Source organism: Triticum aestivum, chromosome 5A (assembly GCF_018294505.1).
Source record: "Triticum aestivum cultivar Chinese Spring chromosome 5A, IWGSC CS RefSeq v2.1, whole genome shotgun sequence".
Taxonomy (NCBI): domain Eukaryota; kingdom Viridiplantae; phylum Streptophyta; class Magnoliopsida; order Poales; family Poaceae; genus Triticum; species Triticum aestivum.
The window spans coordinates 495924642-495937633 of record NC_057806.1 but is presented as its reverse complement, the minus strand read 5'-3'; the positions used below and the strand labels follow the sequence as shown (position 1 = coordinate 495937633).

At 50.3% G+C, this 12992-nt stretch overlaps 1 pseudogene; it reads left to right on the top strand.

Annotated features, from left to right (window-relative positions):
* The first annotated feature begins 271 nt into the window (after window positions 1-271).
* Window positions 272-2200, top strand: LOC123107353 (4-hydroxyphenylacetaldehyde oxime monooxygenase-like; annotated as a pseudogene).
* The last annotated feature ends 10792 nt before the right edge of the window (window positions 2201-12992 follow it).

Below are 12992 nucleotides of genomic sequence, written 5' to 3'. Positions count from 1 at the left end.
GCGACAGGGACATGGAAAGGGACTGGCTAGAGACGGGAAGAGGGAGTGAGAGATGGGAAAAATCTGGAGTGGATGGAGAGAGCGAGTGGACTGCGGAAACGAGTGGTGGTGGACGAGGAGAGTTTTGCAAAATGATTTTGTGACAGAATTTGCACTAGAAAAGCTAAAACGACATATATTTAGGTACGAAGGGAGTATTCAGCATGGTGTATAAGAAATTGTTCATCTAGTGCAAAAACAAATTCTAGTGTTTATCTTTTGAGGCCAGAAATAAAATCTTACAGGAATTTCAATGTTGGATCAACTGGTACATGGTGTCCACCATGCCATTGCCAGTCACTTTATAGTTTATACACCCCCGACGACCGTCCACGAGCAGCAGCACCTCGTCCGCGAGCGAGCTAGATAAACCTCCGGCCGGGACGATGGATATCTCACTACCCAGCAATGGCAGCTCCTCCTCCTAGCCGGCATCCTCATCCCCGTCGTCTCGTGCCTGCTGGTGACGAAGCGCAGCTCCGAGGAAGGGCGGCTGAAGCTGCCGCCCGGCCCGAACCGGGTGCCGGTGCTCGGCAACCTGCACCAACTGGGCCCTCTGCCGCACCGCAGCCTGCGTGACCTGGCCCGGCGGCACGGCCCCGTCATGCTGCTCCGCCTCGGCGCGGCGACGACGGTCGTGGTCTCTTCCTCCGCGGCTGCGCGCGACGTGATGAGGGCCCACGACGCCGACTGCTGCAGCCGGCCCTCGTCGCCAGGTCCCGCGCGGCTCTCGTACGGGCGCAAAAGCGTCGCCTTCTCACCATACGGAGCCTACTGGCGCGACATGCGCAGCCTCTTCGCTGCGGAGCTCCTCGGCGCCCGCGGCGTTAGAGCCGCCTGGGCCGCCCGGCGGGAGCAGGTCGACAGGCTCATGGCCGCCCTGGGTGACGCTGCGGGGCCGGTGTCGTTGGACGAGCACGTGTTCCGTGTCGCCGACGGCGTCATTAGCACGGTGGCGTACGGGAGCGTGTACGGCGCAGAGGCGTTCGCGGGCAAGCACAAGCGGTTCTAGCACGTGCTAGAGGAGGCTATGGACATGTCGGCCAGCTTCTCCGCCGAGGACTTCTTCCCCAACGCCGTCGGCCGCCTCCTCGACCGGCTCGCCGGCATAGTCGCGCGCAGGGAGAGGATCTTCAGAGACCTCGACAGCTTCTTCGAGGCAGTACTGGAGCAGCACCTGCACCCCGCATGCCCCAAGCCGGAGAGCGGCGGCGGCGACCTGGTGGACGCCCTCATCAGAATCTGCGAGGAGCACGGCTTCACGAGGGACCACGTCAAGGCTGTCCTCCTGGACGCGTTCCTCGGCGGCGTCGATACGAGCTCGGTGACGATCCTGTGGGCGATGTCGGAGCTGATCCGGAAGCCGCAAGTTCTGAAGAAAGCGCAGGAGGAGATCAGGGCCGTGGTCGCCGGCAACGGCAACAACGAGCAGCGGGTGCAGCCGGGCGACCTGCCGAAGCTGACCTACCTGAAGATGGTTGTCAAAGAGACCCTGCGGCTTCACCCGCCGGTGACGCTGCTTCTGCCGCGGGAGACGCTGCGGCGGGTGGAGATCGGCGGCTACGACGTGTCAGCGGGGACGCGGGTGCTGGTGAACGCGTGGGCCATCGGGCGGGACCCCGCGAGCTGGGGCCAGGACGCGGCGGAGTTCCAGCCGGAGAGGTTCGAGTCCGGCGGGAGGCACGGCGAGGTGGACTTCCGCGGTGCTCACTTGGAGCTGATGCCGTTCGGCGCCGGCCGGCGAATCTGCCCCGGACTGGCCATGGGGGTGGCGAACGTGGAGTTCACGTTGGCCAACATGTTGTACGGCTTCAAGTGGGAGCTGCCGGAGGGGATGGTGGCGGAGAAGCTGGGCATGGAGGAGGCCGGCAGACTGACTTTCCACCGCAAGACGCCGCTGGTGCTCCTGCCCACCCCATACGTACTGCCGAGAGCTGGCTAGGTGGCAAGGACCATGGTGTGACAAGCGCTGGTAGTGGTATATATCGAGTTTATACATCAGGCAAATATATCTTGAGTTAAGTTAGTTGAACAAATGAAGAATAATTGTTGATACATGCGTGCGTCTTGGACTGGTGACATGAATCAGTCTTTTTTATGTTTTGAGTTCCAGCACAAATTTGCTCCGAGTTTATTCATCGGGTCTTCTGAGTAAAGTTGAAATGTAATGGGACTATGATTGATTCGAAACAGAGGGGGGAAATCTCCCTAAGTAGGGACATGTAAAATCAAGGGAGTATCTAGAACTCATTTAGATGAGACGTAATTTGGTCCCATTCACCTGAAAAACAAGAATGGATACAACCCACGTCAGTACACACACATCTTATAGCATCACATCCAATGGCTATAAAAGGTGAATGAGACCAAATTAAATCTCATCTAGATGAGTTCTAGCAAAACTGTAAAATTAATATGATTCTACTACAAATCCCATGTCAGATTTTTTACCATGAAAAATCAAACGTTTTTTTAAGAGAATTTGTGTTTGTGAAGGATAATAAGTTTAGTTGCCAAGTATGATAAATCCAACCGAGTTCATTTTTTTGCCAAAAAATTGACATGCTCGTATACTAAATTCTACATCCTTCAGCCAACTAAATTTGTCATAAAAAATGTTCGATCTGCCATACTTAAATATCTAATGTCAGATTTTTAGCATTACCGAACTAATAAGGTGATACTATCAACATTCTTTTGTCCATCAATTCGTGAAAAAATAGGTGTTCCCTCTCAAAACTAGTCAACAGTTGCATGGGTGTATGGTTTCTTTCACATCTCATATGTTTTTTATTAATCAGGCATAAAAAGATCAGTATGCACATATTTTTTAAAATTTAGGAATTGCCAAACAGACGTGTGCATTTATATTCTGCCTGATTAGATTTAACCATTTAGAGCAACTCTAGCAGACCTCGCAAAAATCCCCGACCCGTAAAATAACCGCCAAAATACGGGTCGGTGCGGAAAATCCCGTCCGAACAGACCCCTTAAACGACTCTAACCTGCAATTTTTTTTAAGTGGCGCGGTAAAAAAGCCCTCCCAATCTGCAAAAACACAGGTTTCGCCTCCGCTTCTACGGTGCCCTGCATCACGAGAAAGCAGTTGGCGGGAGTCTAACTGCCCTCGAAGCTTTCAGGCTCGCTCCAGGCCACCGCCCCGTCCGTCCCCGGCCGCCGCGCTGCTCATCTGAGCCGCCGCCCCATCCGTCCCCGGCCACCGCGCTGCTCATCCGGGCCGCCACCCGTTCGTCCCGGCGGCCGTGTTGCTCATCCGGGCCGTCGCCCGTCCGTCCCAGCCGCCGTGCTGCTCATCCCCGTTGTAAGGGCATATTTTTCCCTAAGTGTTTTGGTGATTGATGACAATGCTCATGCGGACTAATCGTGTGCCTTGAGTCCCTCAGATTTCTCATCATTAGGTACAAGACGATTCGGTGCCTCTCGGAGACTGTTGAAGCCGGCGTTGTTCTACGTTTCTCCTTGGAGGAGTTGAGTCGTAGGAGAGCCGTACTATTAAGAGGGGGTCCGCGTCGGAAAGGTAGGGTGGAATCACACGTACACTTGTCCCTCCTTTCCTTGCACTTTGGAGCTACCCGTCGTTATCTTGGTTGTGTGGAAAACTGGCGACTACTGCTGTTCTTGCGGTAGTACCGCAAGTACGAGCGGTAGTACCGCGGCTCTTCCTGGTAGTACCGCCCCTTGGTGCAGTAGTACCGCGGATCCCTGGCCTAGTGCCGCTCCGGTGCGGTAGTAGGGGGCGGATGTAATTTTTTACATCCGCGCCATTCACGGTAGTAACGCTCGTCCAGCACGGTAGTACCGTGGTGGCCCATGGTAGTACCGCTCCCTTGGAGTCGTAGTACCGTGGCCCTTTCGGCCTAGTACCACAGTGTCGCGGTAGTAGGCGCGGATGAATTTTTTTTCATCCGCGCCAACCACGGTAGTACCGCGCCTTGCAGGCGGTAGTACCGCGTCGGGTTTTCGCACCACCCTAGTTTCTGCGGAAGTTTGCACGGATGTAATTTATTTTCATCCGCGCCCTTCCCAGGCCGTGACCCTCCTGCCTTGCGGTAGTACCGCAAGTGGGAGCGGTAGTACCGCGCGAGCGGTAGTACAGCCCCTTCTTCTGGCTTGTTCCGGCCTGTGCAGTTGCCACGGTAGTACCGTGGTGGACCACGGTAGTACCGCGCGGCGCCGCGGTAGTACCGCGTCCTTGGAGCGGTAGTATCGTGTGTCGCGGGCAGAACTAGTGGATAACGGTTGGATTCTTTCCACGACTATATAAGGGTTGTCTTCTACCTCTAGTTGACTACCTCTTCCACCTCTAAGCTCCATTGTTGCTCCAAACTCCATTTTCGCCCGATCTCTCTCCCTAGCCAATCAAACTTGTTGATTTGCTCGGGATTGGGTGACAAGGGCCCGATCTACACTTCCACCAAAGGAGATTTGATTCCCCACTTATCCCTTGCGGATCTTGTTACTCTTGGGTGTTGAGCACCCTAGACGGTTGAGGTCACCTCGAAGCCATACTCCATTGCGGTGAAGCTTCGTGGTGTGGTTGTTGTTGGGAGCCTCCGATTGTTGTGGAGATTGCCCCAACCTTGCTTGTAAAGGTTCGGTCGCCGCCTTCAAGGTCACCAATAGTGGAATCACGGCATCTCGCATCGTGTGAGGGCGTGAGGAGAATACGGTGGCCCTAGTGGCTTCTTGGGGAGCATTGTGCCTCCACACCGCTCTAACGGAGACGTACTTCCCCTTAAAAGGAAGGAACTCCGGTAACACATCCTTGTCTCCACCGGCTCCACTATTGGTTATTTCGTGCCTTTACTTTCGCAAGCTTACTTATTGTTACATCTCTTGTTTGCTTGTGTGCTAGTTGTTATTACATCATATAGGTTGCTCACTTAGTTGCACATCTAGACAACCTATTTGTTGCAAAGTTTTAATTTGGTAAAGAAAAGGTTAAAAATTGTAAGTTGCCTATTCACCCCCCCCTCTAGTCAACCATATCGATCCTTTCAATTGGTATCAGAGCCTCGTCTCTTTATTAAGGACTTTGCCGTCCGAAGAGTATGGTTGACACCAACGATGGTGCGGAGGAACACTCCGGTGTGAATCCCATCTCATCTTCGGCCGAAGGGGGAACCTCGGTCTCTCGTGAGGAGTTCAATGTGGCTTTAGACACATTGAAAACCTCCATGACGGCCGAGGTTAAAAGCATGTTTAATGATTTCCTAGAGGGACTCAAACTATCTACCGCGCCTATGAAAGTGGGTGATCCTACTAACAAGGTGACGGATGCTATCTCCGACAAAGGGGAAGCTAACAATGAAAAGAGTCCTTCTACTAGTGGTAGAAACGGCACCGGCATCTTTGCCCATGTGGAACCACCGGTTTATGGAGGGCCTATCCCCTCCACTCATTTGAATCATGCCGGTCCACCTCCTAAATATGAGAAACATGAAGATTTTGATAATTGGGTCTATCGCTTTAAGCGTCATTTGAAACATGTGAACACTAACCTTTGGAGAATCATTGAAGAAGGTTTTTATCCTCATGACCCAAGCAACTTCACCCCCCGAGAAGCCGTGGACAATCAATTCAATGAGAGTGCTCTCTTCATCATCCAAGATGCAATCCTTCCCGAAGATCTCCCTCACCTTCGACCCCATGTCGTGGCTAAAGAAGCATGGAAATGTGTCGAGGGTCTCTATCGTGGAAGTGCTAGCACTCAACGGTCCAACTATGAGGTGGTGCAAGATGAAGCCGATGAGTTTGCAATGAAAGAAGACGAAGAACCTCGTGAGCTCTTTCGAAGAGTGACCAAACTCGCGGTGGCACTCCGAGATCATGGAAGCAAGGACACGGATGACAATTGGATCAAGCGGAAGTTCCTCAAGGCCATGATGCCCTACAACAAAGCCATGTCCTCCGTCATTCGTCAACGACCGGACTTCCACACCTTGACCTCAAGTGAAGTGTTGGATGAGTTCGTTGCAATGAGCATCTTGGACAAGACCGCCGATAATGCGGTGCTCCGTTCTCAAAGAGTAAAGAAGCCTAACCTTGCCTTGAAGGCCAAGGTTATTGAGGAAGAAGTGGAGGATGAGGAAAGCAACCCCGAAGACACCAAGTTTGATTACCATGAGCACATGGCCCTTGCTTCAAGACAATTTTGGAGCAAGAAGAGCTCAAGACCCAACTTCAACAAGAACAACTCAAGTGGCGTCAAGGGCAAACAACGAGTGAGAACTTGTTTCAACTGTGGCAATGTGAGCCATTTCGTTGCGGATTGTCCTTCCGAGAAGCGGGAAGACAATGGTGGCAAGTTCATTCGAAAAGACAAAGCCAAGTCCTTCCCCAACAAGAACAACTTCGCCAAGAAGACTCCCACGCGTGGGTTGGTGGTTCAAGAAGAATACCAAGAGGATGACGATGATGATGAAAATGAAGAAGCAACGGCCATGGCATCCATTGCCATTGCTACTCCCCGGGTGTCTCTCTTCGAATCACGCAACGAAAACATCACCGCTAGATGCCTCATGGCTAAGGCTTCAAACAAGGTAACCCCCAACATCACAACCACCTTCATTACTAATCCCTCCGTGGAGGATTGCATTGATGGACGTGTTGAGTCTAATGAGGAAGTGAACGAATTTGAGTCATTTATGAGTAAGCTCAAGGGAAAGTCCAAGAAGCACTTTGTTGCTCTCTTGGAACAACTTGGTGAGGCCAATGACATGATCGAGGCTCACGAAGAAACCATCTCCAAGATGGAAGGTCATAGTCGTGACTATGCCGATGAGATATCGGATCTCTCTAATGCTCTTGAGGATGAGCGTGTGCATCGTTTGACTCTTGAGGAGTCACAATGATGACCATGCTAAGTTAAAGAAAGATCTTGATCATGCTCTTGTCATGTCTCGTGTGCTAACCTCCGAGAAGGCTAAACTTGGGGTTGATCATGCTAGACTCAAAGAGGAGTTTGAGATACTTGACAAGGCCCACAAGGTCTTGAAGGGTACTCATGCTAGCCTCAAGGAGTCTCATGCTCAACTCCAAGTTAAGCTAATCAAGGAAAAGGCCACCTTTCCTCATATGGTATTAATTGATAATGCATGTGCTACTAACCCTTGTTGTGAGCATGTGCATCTTGTGGAGGAAAATGCCAAGTTGAAGGAACAACTTGAGAAGGGCCTTGTGACTTGTATTCAAGGTGAGAAAAACCTCAACGACCTTTTGAGCAATCAAAAGGAAGTTGTGGGCAAAGAAGGAATTGGGTTTGCACACAAGTCCAAGAGCAAGAAGAAGAAGAACAACAAGGCCAATCGTCCTTTTCCCTTCAAACAAACGTTCGTGAAAGAGGGAGAGGGTACTTCTAAGAAGAAGAAGGAGAAAGTGAAGGAAGTTGATGTCCAAAAGGGCAAGAACATTTACTCAAACAAAGCTGGCGACTTTAACCCTTCATATGTGTTGTGTCGTGCTAGTAATGGACATGTTTATGCTAAATTTGTTGGTTCCTCTTATGAATACATTGAATGGTCTATTTGGGTTCCCAAGACCCTTGTTACTAACATCAAAGGACCCATTACTAAATGGGTACCTAAAACCAAGCATTGATCTCGTGTAGGTATTTGCTTCCGGTGGGGGATCATGGTTGCTCGATAGTGGAGCAACAAATCATATGACCGGGAGCAAGGACTTGGTGGTGGACGTGCAAGAGATTCCATCTATGCCCACCAATGTCGAGTGGGGTGATGCATCACATTCTAAGGTATTGGGTCTCGGCAAGGTTGTCATTTCTCATGATCTAACGATCGAGAAAGTCATGCTTGTGGAGTCCCTTGCATTTAATTTACTTTCCGTTCGTCAACTTGCACTCATGGGCTTTGCCACATTCTTTGATATTGATACCGTGGCCCTCTTGTGGAGCAAGACTCTTAAAGTAGCCTTCGTTGGGCATGTCGAGAACGGTCTCTATGTGGTTAACTTTTCGGAGCAACCCACTAAGACCGCGACATGCCTAATGGCTAAAGTTGACGTGGGATGGCTTTGGCATCGCCGTTTAGCCCACGTTAATATGAGATCTTTGCAAAGTCTTCTCAAGGGGGACCATGTTCGTGGACTAACAAATGTTAGTTTTGCCAAAGATCGTGCTTGCAGTGCTTGTATCGAAGGAAAGCTCCATGAAAAGGCTCACCCTCCCTCAACCATCATCTACTCAAAGAGACCCTTGGAGCTCCTTCACATGGATCTCTTCGGGCCTCCATCTTTTGATAGTCTTGGAGGAAGAAAGTATTGCTTGGTGATTGTGGATGATTATTCAAGATACACTTGGGTATACTTCTTCAAGAGGAAGAGTGAGACCCAACAAACCGTCATCGACTTTGCAAATGAAGCTCAACGTCAACATGATGCAAAGATCTTGACAATAAGAAGCGACAACGGCACCGAGTTCAAGAACTACACCTTGGATGAGTTTCTTAGTGATGAGGGGATCAAGCATCAATATGCGGCACCTTATACCCCTCAACAAAATGGTGTTGCGGAGAGGAAGAACCGGACGTTGATGGACGCGGCAAGGACCATGATGGCGGAGTTCAAGTCTCCATACAACTTTTGGGCCGAAGCCATCAACACCGCATGTCATGCATCCAATCGGCTCTATCTTCGCAAAGGCTTGAACAAGACTCCTTATGAGATCCTCACCGGCAACAAGCCCAACCTCAAGTACTTCCGGGTGTTCGGTTGTAAGTGTTTCATTCTCAAGAAAGGTGTTCGGTTGTCTAAATTTGAGGCTAGAGCTCATGAGGGCATATTTGTTGGTTATGCTACAAACTCTCATGCTTACCGTGTCCTCAACAAGTCCACCGGACTCATTGAGGAGACGTGTAACGTGGAGTTTGACAAAAATAACGGCTCCCAAGTGGAGCAAAGTGGTACTTGTGATGTAGGTGATGAAATTCCTCCCCAAGCCATAAGAAGAATGGGTATTGGTCAAATCCTACCCATTGAGGAACCCCTTGTGGCCGAAGGAGAAGGACAATGCTCTACTCTAGTAGAGCCATCACCTCATCAAGACCCACACGCTTCCGAAGAACAAAGTGAAGGCCCTCAACCTCGTGAACAAGACCAAGGGCAAGATCCACCTCAAGACGGTGATGAATCACTAATTGATGCCCAAGGTCAAGTTCTCCCTCTCAAGCGAGTTCAAGACCAAGAGCAACCTCAAGGCCAAGAACAAGCTCGAGACGGCGCTCAAGATCATCAAGTCAACCCTCCTCCTTCCACACCCGAGGAGGAATTAGAGCGTCGTGCCGCGAAGATTGCTTCCAAGCTCACCACCCAAGGCCATCTCATGGAAAATGTGGTTGGAAGCCTAAGAAAGGGGGTAAGCACTCGTAGACAATTGGCAAACTATTGTGAACATCACGCGTTTGTCTCTTGTGTCGAACCCCAAAAGGTCTATGAGGCGCTCGAAGACTCGGATTGGCTCAATGCCATGCATGAAGAACTCAACAACTTCGAGTACAACAAGGTGTGGAGATTGGTGCCAAGACCGTCCGGGAACCACAACGTCATTGGAACCAAGTGGATCTTCAAGAACAAGCAAGATGCTCATGGGAACATCATTCGCAACAAGGCAAGATTGGTAGCACAAGGCTACTCCCAAGTCGAGGGCATCGACTACGGTGAAACCTTTGCTCCCGTTGCTCGTCTTGAATCCATTCGTTTGTTGATTGCTTATGCTTCCCATCACAACTTTAAGTTGCAACAAATGGATGTGAAAAGTGCTTTTCTTAATGGTCCTATTAATGAGTTGGTCTATGTCAAGCAACCCCCCGGGTTCGAGGATCCCTACTTTCCGGATCATGTGTATCAACTCGATAAGGCACTCTATGGCCTTAAACAAGCCCCACGTGCGTGGTATGACCACCTTACCGAGTTGCTACAAGATCATGGATTTGAAGTAGGGCTAATCGACCCCACTCTTTTTACTAAGAAGGTCAACGGGGAGTTGTTTGTATGCCAACTATATGTTGATGATATTATCTTTGGTTCTCCTAACAAAGCTTTCAATGAAGAATTTGCCACTCTCATGACCTCCAAGTTTAAGATGTCTTCGATGGGAGAGTTGAAGTTCTTCCTTGGTTTCGACATCAAACAAAGAAGAGAAGGAACTTTCATCAACCAAGCCAAATACACTCAAGACATGCTTAAAAGATTCAAGCTAAGTGATGTCAAGCCGGCTACTACACCAATGCCTACCAAGTGCCAACTTGACATCGATCCCAATGGTAAAGCGGTGGATCAAAAGGTATATCGCTCCATGATTGGCTCCTTGCTTTACCTTTGTGCATCTAGACCGGATATCATGCTGAGTGTGGGGATGTGTGCACGTTTTCAAGCCGCACCAAAGGAAAGTCACTTTGTGGCGGTCAAGCGAATCTTTCGATATTTGGCTCATACCCCAAACTTTGGCTTATGGTACCCAAGAGGAGCAAACTTCAAGCTTGAAGGTTTCACGGATTCCGATTGGGCGGGAGACAAAGTGGATAGGAAGTCCACTTCCGGAGGGTGCCAATTTCTTGGTTGCTCCTTGGTAAGTTGGTCTTCCAAGAAGCAAAGTTGTGTGTCTCTCTCCTCCACCGAAGCGGAGTATGTGGCGGCCGGTAGTTGTTGTGCTCAACTCCTATGGATGAGGCAAACTTTAAAGGAGTACGGTGTCATTTGTGACAAAGTGCCTCTTTGGTGTGACAATGAAAGTGCCATCAAGATCTCTCTCAACCCGGTGCAACATTTCAAGACGAAGCACATTGAGATTCGGTATCACTTCATCCGGGATCACATTAGGCGAGGGGAGATCGAGCTCAAGTATGTCAACACTCATGATAACCTTGCAGATATTTTCACGAAGCCCTTGGATGAAGCAAGATTTCGCGAGTTAAGGCATGAGCTAAATATCATTGATTTGAGCAATGTGACTTGAACCCGTGCACCCCCCACCAAACTCAACTCGTTGTCTAGTTTAGATGTAGGCATGGACATAGGGGGAGTGTTGTTCTCTCAATGAACTCTCCCTCCCCCCATTATGCATAAATAGATCACCTCTTTCACATTAGCCATTTTTGATGGTACTTGTGCTTCAAAGACGAGTTTTGGTCATGGGCCCAAGGATAATTCTTCGCGGTGCCATACCATTCAACTCAAACATAGGTGGCTTCGGCCACCGCCCTCTCTCTCCTCGAGAGGTTTTGTCTCTTAGGGGTCTTCTGTTGTTCCCTTGGTTTGTGCTTGTTTTTGTGTAGTTTTGGGTTGTGTCTGTTTTTCGGTGCAAAGGCGTTCTCTTTTTCTCTTGTTCGAAACCTTCGGTGGCGTGAGCTCACGGTACTACCGCCGTCGGCCACGGTACTACCGCCTCGACGCGGTACTTCCGCCAGGGCGGTACTACCGCGACGACCCGCGGTACTACCGCGCCGGTTCGAGCGCGTGGGGATAAGGCCGGGCAGGGGGGGTTCTAACTCCCCATACCCATTCGTCCTCTTTCTCTCCATGTTGTCTCTTCCTCTCTCGTGCTCACGAACGGAGCCGGCGTTCGTCGCCGGATCTCCTCCCCCGGCTGCCCTCCCGTGATTCCGTCCGGTGGGATCGTTCCCCACCACGTGCTCTTGCAATGGACCAAGGTTTTCCCCAAATCCTTCTTTTTGTGTTTGGTTCTTCTAGGTTTTGGGGAAGGCTTTTATGTTCTTGAGATTCCTAGTCTAAATCTCTGCAAGATTAGGATGAAGGAGTGTGGTATTGCATAGGATTGACACTTGTATTGTTGTCTAGCGCTAGATCTGATCACCGTAGCACCGCCATGGCTTCGCGGTTCTTTTTCAGATTCAAATCCTGTTAAATCTGACGTGACACGGTACTACCGCCCGTCGGGAGCGGTACTACCGCTCACACGGTACTACCGCCCCTAGGGAGCGGTACTACCGCGCGTCGTGTGGTACTAAAACTTTACTACTGCCCCAGCCACGGTACTACCGCGACCCCGCACGGTACTACCGCATCTGGAGCTGTACTAAGCCTTTAGTACCGCAAACCATGGCAGATCTACCGTGGTTCACATCTATCGCATGCCAACTTACTCGTTTATCTTCTATGGGTTTCTTGTGCTGTCTTATGGCCTTTGCATTGATTCTTTTCGCTTTTTGTTTTGGTGCCTTGCGTGTGTGTCTCAGGTGGTCGCTCTCGCCGGGCCAATCCCGTTCGTGACACTGGCTCCAAGCGTCTGCGCAACCCAGGAGAAGTTCCCGAGGGATCTTCTGCGCCCAAGCGAAATGTCAAGACCACAGCTAGCACGCACAAGGAGCCCGCCAGGGGTATGGATGAGATAGGCCCTATAGAGTTTGTCCGTCTCAGGCAGCTTCACCCTTATGCGACCCCTCGCTCCACTGTCAGAGGGTGTGAACTGTTCTGGAACAAGACCCAAACCCAGATCTACTTGGATGTCATCAAGAACAAGCAGAATACCTATGTGGAGGTAAAGTGGATTGATATGCACCACATGAGGAAGGACAAGTTTCGTGACTACTTTGGGGAGGCTTTGGACTTGGTGGAGCAGTTTGGAATTGAGCATGTGATCTCTTTCCACCTGGACTATGACCCTGAGATCATCTGTCAGTTCTTTGCCTCAGTGTATTTTCACACCAATGATGAAAGGAGGATGACTTGGATGACCAATGGCCGCAAATTGTCTGCTACCTGGAAGGAGTTCATGGATTTGCTTCAAGTTGCTGATGATGGACTTGACACTCCTGTTGGTGTTCGCCCTCACGGCAATGCTGAATCTGCTAACAAGGACAAGCTCACCCCGTTCATGGTTGAGAAGACGCTCGCCAATAGCAAGACAATCTTGGTTCTCAACCCCTTTCTGGATATCATGTACCGCATCTTCCGCAACT